Below are 9,240 nucleotides of genomic sequence, written 5' to 3' on the forward strand. Positions count from 1 at the left end.
AATTTTTACTTGATTAAATCAATTGTTTTGCAATTTTTAAAGAATTAGATATCTAAATTACTTTTATAACCCTAATATAAGTTTTTGTTTTTGAACTTACCCATTTTAAGACTATAACAGCTAAATAATTTCAGCTTAGTTTATAAATGGTATAAAAACTTTAAAATAACGTTTAAGTTGACAAAAAAAATCTAGGATTCATACTATAATAAAAATTTAGTTCAAAGTGTGGTTTATTTATTAACTAAAACAAAAGCAATTAGTTTCATTGTTTTTAATGAATCCAACTAAAAATTTTAATAAAAATATTGCTTTATTTCAGTCAGCAATTAGTTGTTTTTATTATAAATAAATCTCCTTTAACTTACTTTTGTATTTTTTACAGTTAAAACAAAAATTAAACTTTAAATTCTAATAGCTCTAGGGCTAAACTAAAGCTTTTGTAAAGTATAAACATTAATTAAGAAGAAATTAAAAACATCTTGAAGATAAAAGTCTTTACTTGAAGGTTATATTAGTCTAATTATGAAATAAAAATATTTTCAATTTTATATTTGTAATTCTTGTAATTGGTTAATTGCACCTGTTCAATAAAAAAATCAACTTAATTTTTTTTTAATTTAATTAAAAACATAAATCTTTGCCTATTTAAAAAAAGGTATACATTAAACACACATAGTTTTCAGTTTCAGCACAAACATAAACACTTTTATTATAGTAAATAAGTTTTTTATCTTGCAACCAATACAGTGTTACATTACTTCTAATAAACATTGAAAAAGATTAGTTTTAAGTTAATATAATTTCAAAAGAATTATTACATCACATTTTGTTCAAAAATATTTTTTAGAATAAATTCACAATATTATTCTCAAAATATTATTAATTAAAGGAAAATATTGAGAAAATACTTATTGATTATATTGAAAGTTTCTCTTGATCCTTTATCAGGACCAATCTGATTATTTAAATTTGGTTGAAGTTTTTAAATTAGTAAAGCTTCTGTAGATAATAGATCATTATACGAACTATACTTTTTTAAGATTTCAAAACAATTTTAAATGTTGTTATAGTTTGTACAAAATCCACAATTATCGATATGTCTAAATACTGCACTATTGAGTGGAATCATATGCTCTTTGATTCTTACGAAAAATTTTCTTTCAGTCTTAACAATATATTGGTTGTTTAGATCAGTGCTTCTGAACCTTTTTCTAGTGGCGAAACCCTTTTCCAAAGTTCAACTTTTCCGCGGAACCCCTAATTTAATTTTACATAAAATGTTTTATATAATTTTTCCTGCAAACAACAAAAGAATTTCAGTGAAAAACGATTTTTTTAGCAAAACTATATCATTGTTAGATATCATACCAATTGTAATAGTATTAAGTCGAGTAAAACTCAAAGTGCGCCAGAGGCAATAGTTATTTTATGATTCTATAATAAATAAACGAAAACAAACATGATTAATCGCAACGTCAAAAAAATCTTTCCTTGCATAATAAAAACAAAATGAGAGCTACAAACAATAATGAAACGAACATGAACCTAATCGAATTCACAGATTACTGTAATAAACGGGTAAGATGCCTAACGAAAAATAAATAAAAAACAATTAGTGCGAAACTTGAACTTGTCTCTTAGCAACAACCATGTCAATGCGCGGCTGGATTTTGGATAGACTGAGACGGAGACAGACAGATAAGGTTGGAGTCAGCATACAGTTCCTTTGCTTTGTTTTAGTGTTTGTTACATGCGAAAAGCCGGACTCGCAAAGATAAGTGGTGGTGAATGGTAAAAGGAATTTTGCTGCACGCTTTACTAAGACGGGGTACTCTGAAATTGCATATAAGTTTCCGATAAAGATTTTTTATTTAGTTTTATTGTGTAAACATTTAGAATTCGTTTTGATTGTTCCTACATTGTTTGCTATAGTGATAATACCAGTATTTTCATGACTTCACTGAAAATAGAAATTCAAAAATTTTGCAAAAATTTGCGCAACCAGGACACCTATTAAAAATGAATACCCACTAAAAGTCCTACCGCTAGATACACACTAAGCAGATTAATGAATGCTATAATTATAAATGTTTTCCATTTTATGTGTTCTTTTTTTTTGAAGTTTTATGATTTATGTTTTTTTTCTTTCAAATTTCTTTTTTCAATTTCAAAAGGCTTCATGGAACCTCTGAGAGGATTCCACGGAACCCCATTTCAAAAGCACTGCTTTAGATCACCTGGACAGGTAAATTTGTAGACTAAGCAACTTTAGAACATACAATTTATTGAGTCATTTACGGAAAAGTGTTACCCTACTTTTTGTGTTTTATATTCATTACGTATCTTTACTCCGATCTCTTCGAACATAGCTTTGATGTTCTTGGAGAACTTCTCGGATACCTTTCTGAAGTATGATATTCTAAAGTAGTGTTTATTATCATCTTTAATTATTTCTGACTCAAAATTGTTTTTCATTTTAATTTGCTCATCGATAACAACAACTGCATCACTGGTCGGGAAAGACATTTTTTTCCAAAAGTTCTTTAATTTTTTGCCATTCGTTATGTTTTAGATTTCTTAAAACGAGATTTTTGTTTTTTGTAGTACAATTTTTTGAGTAAATTTCTCTTCCACAACGAACACTAAACTGCGGTACACACGAGTAAAAGTTCATAAGCACGACCGTGTTTATTGGTTTTCTGAAGATAGATTTAAAGATCTTGTTGTCTTTTATTGATACTTGTGTATCAAGTTTTGGTATTTAACTTTTTGACAAGTTTGAATAACAAATTTCATGTCTTTGTGCATTTTGTTGAGTTTTTAATCAAACTGATGTATCTGTTCTTTGTTTTCTAAAATGCAGAATATGTTTTCAACATTTCTACAATTTAAGATTTTGTAATCCAAGTAGTGTGCAACTCGATAACAGAATGGTTCCTTTGTGCACCAGTTGCTAGGACCAAATTTTTTGAGCGTTTTTTTTCCTTCCTTAAATTATAAAAAAAGAAAAGAACAAATTAATACATGTGGGCATAGCATAGGCACATGACCAATTTCATACTAGTAAACTGTTAAAAAATTAAAACATTTTAAAGTTTTTAGCATTAGTATAAGTTTTTTAGTTTTTATTGACATTTTTTTATTCTTAGTTATGTTTTTTAACTCTGCAATTTTTAAACTAAAAATTTTGCTTTGTTTGGATTTATATTCTTACTAGTTTTGAACAAACAACATGTAAAAATGTTTTGTTTTTATTTTTATGCTTGAATAAGTTAGATAGTTGTAATTGCTAAAGTGGTTTGTTAATGTCTTAAAAACTTTGTTTTGTTACTAACCCTTTTGAAACTATTAATGATATAAAATAGTGCACTTGTGTTTTGTATAATTGTTTTATTACTAATGTAATTGGGTTTTAAAGATCTTAAACTCAAGTAAAATGTTAATGATTGAATAAAAAGACATAAGGATAAAGTATGTCATTGGTAGATAATTTCCATGTTTAATGTTGCCAGTAGTTGTTCAAAATATTTATACACAATTAAAAGATGTGTAGCTCTACGAAAACAAAATTTCACACCAATCCATCGACCATACCTGTGACCATTCAAATGTTTTTGTTTATGGTTTAATCCTGGAATCGTGGAAAATCTGGAATGTGGCAATTTAGGCTAAAAAGACCTGGAGTTTGAGAAGTTTTGAAAAAATGTGGAATTTTGAACAAAAAACACTAAAAATTGGAAGTTTTAAACAACTTCATCTTAAGTAGTACCGTTTTGATTTCACACAAAAAATCTATTACATAATTTTTTTTTTGTCCTCATCAAATATTTTTGATTTTTTAAAAACACATTTTAAACACAAAAACACATTATCTATTCAATGTTTTTATACTTCTTTACACAGTTTTATCCTTGAACTTAACTTTCAACTAAAACTAGACCCAAAAACATATACTTAAAAAAAAAACCTGGAAGAAATTAAGAAAATCTGGAGGAAATTTCTCAAAAACCAGGCAAACAAATCAGGCCACTCAAAGAAAAGAAGCCCCTGTATTAAGCTTAAGTCTAATTTTCTAAATAAACTTTAAACTAAACAAAAAATATTTGAGACTTAGGTTAAAATAATTGGTCATAATAAACCAGATATGTGTACAATAATATTTATTTTTGAAATAGTTGTGTGTTTTGTTTTTAAATTGATAATGTTTATGTTTTAAAACTACCTTTGCCTTAAATGTTCAATTTATCTTATTTCACTTAAACTAGTAGTTTTATTGACTACAATATTATGAAAAATCAATAACAAATATGTTAAAAAAGTTATACAGTAAAATTGCAGTGTTTAGAATTTGAGACTAGTGTTTTTTATCACATAAAAACTAATATTAAAAAAAAAGGTTTTAAAAAGGTGTCTAATAAAAGCATTTAGACCTTAATAATTCATTTAATTTTGTAAGAAATTGAAATTTCATAGAAACTTATCTGTATAGATATTCTTAAACTAGCGACTTCAAATTTTATAATATATGTTCTTTAAATTTTAAAAATATATGTTCGAACAAATTAAAAAATTAATTGAAAGTAATTTGACCAGAAAAAAAATTGACGGTATCTATTTATTTTTGGAACAATATTGTAAATATTATTATCACTACATAAAAGTACATTTTATGCGTTTTCAGTCAATTTGAAGAATGTTTTATTGAGGTATTTTTAGATTTTCTGTATTTTTTTATCATCTTTTGTTATTTTTAAGTTTTTTGAAGAAACCAAGAAATTTATCCAAGAAATTTTCTTCAAATTGTCTGAAAACATGTAAAATATGTTTTTGTGATGATAGCTACATGTAAAATAAATTTCAGTCAAAAACTCAAAGGTAGAAATTCTAAGGTCTAATACAGTTTACAAAGGGGTTATTTTCAGAAAAATGTAAATATTGTGATGGTGGTAATGGTAATAGGTAGGAAGCTATTTTTTTGCTTCCTACCTATTACCATTACCACCATCACAATATTTACATTTTATGCTGTCTATTTATGTGACTTGCCGCGCATTTAATAGTTTAACTTTACTCTACTACCAAATTTGCAGTTATGAAGGGCAACAGATGCACCCTAAGCTGTGCAAGCATGTTTTTATACTTTAATGGTATTTGGCTTGCAATCTAACCTGTTTTAAATCAGTGGTCTTCAAGGCAATCAAAAATTTCAATGCATCCCAAGTTGTTATTTAGGTTTCAAATATAGGATTGCCACAAAACCTGGAATTTTGAACAAAAATCACTAAAAACCTGGGTTTTTAAACAATTTTTACATATTAAGTAGTGAAATTTTGATTTAATACAAAAATTATCATATATATATAAATTTTGTCATCATCAAAATATTTTATGTTCAAAAACACATTTAAAGGAGTTTTACAGTATCTTTTCAATATTTTTATACTACTTAACACAGTTTTAACCTTAAACTCAACTTTAAACTAAAAATAGACCCAAAAATGTTTACTTTCAAAAACCTGAGGGAAATTCAGAAAACCTAAAATAAGTTTCTTAAAAACCAGTGGTAACCTTATAACTATGTTAAACTGTATTTTATTGAAATAGGTCATTTGATAAGTTGAAACAAATCTTGCCGTATGTTTTTGAAATTAAATATATGAAGAGTAAACAAAAAGATAATTTTTAGCCAAAGCTTCCGCCCTCAGTAAGTTTAGTTTGTGAAACTTGGTTTGAAACCCTTGGTGTATATATTAAGAATTTGAGAAACTTTTATCTTTTGTTAAATTATTTGTGGCCTATTTACTGTCTAAGCTTAGTAAATATATAAATAAATTAAAGGATGTTACTAGTATTATTAAAGTTTTAAAAAACACTTTTGTTATTACAAAATTATATGTCAACATGTTTAGGTGGTAGAGTTTTCACTTTTAGATCTTCACCTAAACTTTAGAGCATTGAAAAGATTTATTTAACCTGTTATTTTTGAATTAAAGTGTTTTAAACTTTTTAAATATTTTTTGCTGGTCTGATTTATATTTATTTAAGTTACCAGTTTCAAGTTTAAATGTTCTTCAGTACTTTAAAGTACACTGGCTGCTACATTTGTATCAGGTTAAATTTGATGACTTCAATTATTAAAATTAGAGTAATGTCTTTTAAAAATATCAGTTATAATTTTTATAATGTGTTTAATTTATCTTAGACTATTTTCATGCGTTCTTAAATAAATACTATTTTTATTAGATTCATCTACCTTTCACATCCTTTTATAAATATGTAAGTTATAAGTATGTTGAATTAAGTTATTTAATCTTTTGTATTATTTTTTTATATCACATACTTTAAAAACTGGTGACAGTTTTAAATTTTCCAGAATAGTTTTTAAAATCCAGATGAGTTAATAAATTTATTTCTTATTCTCAGTATTTGTTTTAAAAATTTATTGTTTCTGATCATTTTAAACCTATTTAAATTATATCTTTTTCTACTTTAATAAAAATTTTCATATGTATGTAGATAGTACAAAATACAATTTTGAATAAGCATAGCTTATAACTTAAGCAACTTGTACATATAGTTATTTTAATTTATGAAATCTAGATTAAATATTTTATACTGTAATTTTATAACTTAATACAAATGTACATTGTTGAAAACTTATGTATTATTACAATTACTTTTAATATAATTATAAGTTTTTTATAAAAAGTTTTTTATAAGTTTTTTATTAAACACAATTAAAATTTAAGAGGTTGACCTAAAATTAGTCCATATTTTAAGTATTTAAGCTTAATTTAAGTAAATACCTTATCAAATGCTAATCAACTATTATAATCTAACTATTATATCTGTTGTAATATAATCTAACCATATGTATTATAATAATTTTTCAATGACCCTAAATTTTTTGAGTTTATTATCAAACAAGTGTGTTTTAGCTCTGATCATTATTTACAAACATCACAATTATTTTTCAGGTTTATTTAAATAAATAGCCTTGATGAACGTGCTAGAAATAGAAAACCGCCTTGTGCAAGACAACAGACAAGTTTGAGTCTGCCTAATCGGGTGGCAAGCACAAGACCACCGACATCAACCTAGCTGATTTTTATGGGGTCACCTACCACATTGCTAACCCCGACGGCAACAAGTCCAAGCTCATCATCAGTATCTGCCTCAAGTTCTGGTCGTCCCTTTAGGAGCATGGAGCTCAAACTCTTTTGGAGGAAATATACGGAGAGTACTTGCAGTCCTCACCCAAGCCTGGCTTTAGCGTTTCTTTCCTTGCTGACTTGACCGCTCTCCCTGAAGATGTCAAGTCCCTTGCTTCAAAGATTGCTCTTTTCAAGCGCAGGAGTAGGGCGGATTGACCAAGACAGCAGTGATCCTGTACAGGGATGATGAGAATATGAACGTGGAAGCTAAAAAGGACAGAGTCACTGTTGTGTTTTCAACTGTCTTCAAGGATGAGACAGATGTCACTTATGGAAAAGTTTTATGCGGGTTTATAATTTAAAAATTGTGATCTCAATTTGATATTTAAAAAAGTTAGTTGTGTAATATTTTCTTTAATCTTTTTAAAAAGTTATTATAGTTCAGTTATTGATACTGACTTGTCTCAATTTTATTATGTTTCATCAAATTATATGTGAAACTTAAATTAGTACATAAGTTATTAAACTTTGAGTTATAGTGCTCAATACATAAGAGGTTTGTAATTAAAGTTTTATTAAACAATTTTTACTTTAGCAGAGGCTGTTTCTCCTAGAAGGTTGTTCAGAGCATTTTAAGTAACAATAAAATAAGAAGATTAATAAATTTTCATAGATTTTACTTAAGTTCATGATTATAATAATTAATTACTAATGTACTTCATCTTACTATATATATATATTTGTGGCCTTGGTATTATTTTATTCTTACTTAGAAAATTCTGAAGATCCTTCTTGGAAAAACAGTGTCAGCTAAAGTAACAATTGTTGATTAAAATTTTGTAAAAATTTTAAATGAGTTTAATTTAGTTTTCCACATTCACTATTCATAGCTTGTTTATAGCTGTTCTATAGTCAATCTTTATACTGTTTACCAACGTTAAGTCAGAACAATTTCCTCATAAAAAAAACATTTTTTTACAAATTTTTCTCTTGTTTCAAACTTTTTAACCCCATTAACTTAACAGGAGTACAAAGAAGCCCGCCGCAGGAACCAGACCGGCCCCCAGGTCCTCTACTGCCACGGCAACCCGCCCGCCGAGTTGCAGAACCAACCCCAGGCTGCCGTGGGCGACAACATCGGTTACGTCACGTTCGTCCTCTTCCCGCGCCACACCTCCCAGTCCAGCAGGAAGAACACCATCGACCTGATCCACCTGTTCAGGAACTACCTGCACTACCACATCAAGTGCAGCAAGGCGTACATCCACCAGAGGATGAGGGCCAAGACGAGCGGCTTCCTCAAGGTGCTGAACAGGGCCAGGCCCGAGGAGAAGAACAAGGAGAAGAAGACCTTCAGCGGCAAGACTTTTGTGGGAGGAAGATAAATTAGAGTTGTGGACATCCCATCAGAATTTGGGCTAAATTTTGTGACATTTTTTGTATGATATAAATCTTTAAAAAGTTTCCTTGTCCGAATTTATACATTTCTAAGCATTTATTGTGCACCATGGGACAATTCTTATTTTAAAAATTATACTTTTATATATAGTTTAAAGCTTTCTATTTATGTACTTTCACATAATATGTATATAAAATACCAAATACTTGAAATGTTATCAGTAAGCAAATTTTTTTATGTGCTTAGTTTTCAATTTTTCCAGAAAACTATTTTATGCTTTTTTACACTGACATTTGAAATTGTTTACTTTTTGAGATATTTAGTATACATTTTTGTCTTTTATTATCTTTTTACTGCTTGAGTTATGAACTTTTAGAAATTTAAAAATAAAACTCTTAATACCATTACTTTCATTGTAGGTTTTAAAAGCACAATAATAGTACTTTTTATTTTATTTGGCACTCGTTAAATATTTTTTTATCAGATCACATTTTGATTAAGAAACTTATGAGTGTCAGCTTCATCGTTATAAGATTTTATTTATAGTATTTAGATAAAGCAATTACTTTTAAAACTTCCATTTCTACTTTTTATCATGTTTATGATCGATATTTAACTTACAGATATTTTTAAGAAATTTAAAATTTAAAATGTTGTCTCAGAAGCCGGAAAAACTTAAAACTG

The 9,240-nt window shown here is 27.5% G+C and overlaps 1 pseudogene; it reads left to right on the plus strand.

The window, feature by feature from the left end:
- Positions 1 to 7,003: 7,003 nt before the first annotated feature.
- LOC145849563 (actin-related protein 2/3 complex subunit 2-B-like) lies at positions 7,004 to 8,771 on the plus strand (annotated as a pseudogene).
- Positions 8,772 to 9,240: the final 469 nt, after the last annotated feature.

Source organism: Thalia democratica, chromosome 2, assembly GCF_965202585.1.
Source record: "Thalia democratica chromosome 2, ktThaDemo2.hap1.1, whole genome shotgun sequence".
Classification (NCBI taxonomy): Eukaryota; Metazoa; Chordata; class Thaliacea; order Salpida; family Salpidae; genus Thalia; species Thalia democratica.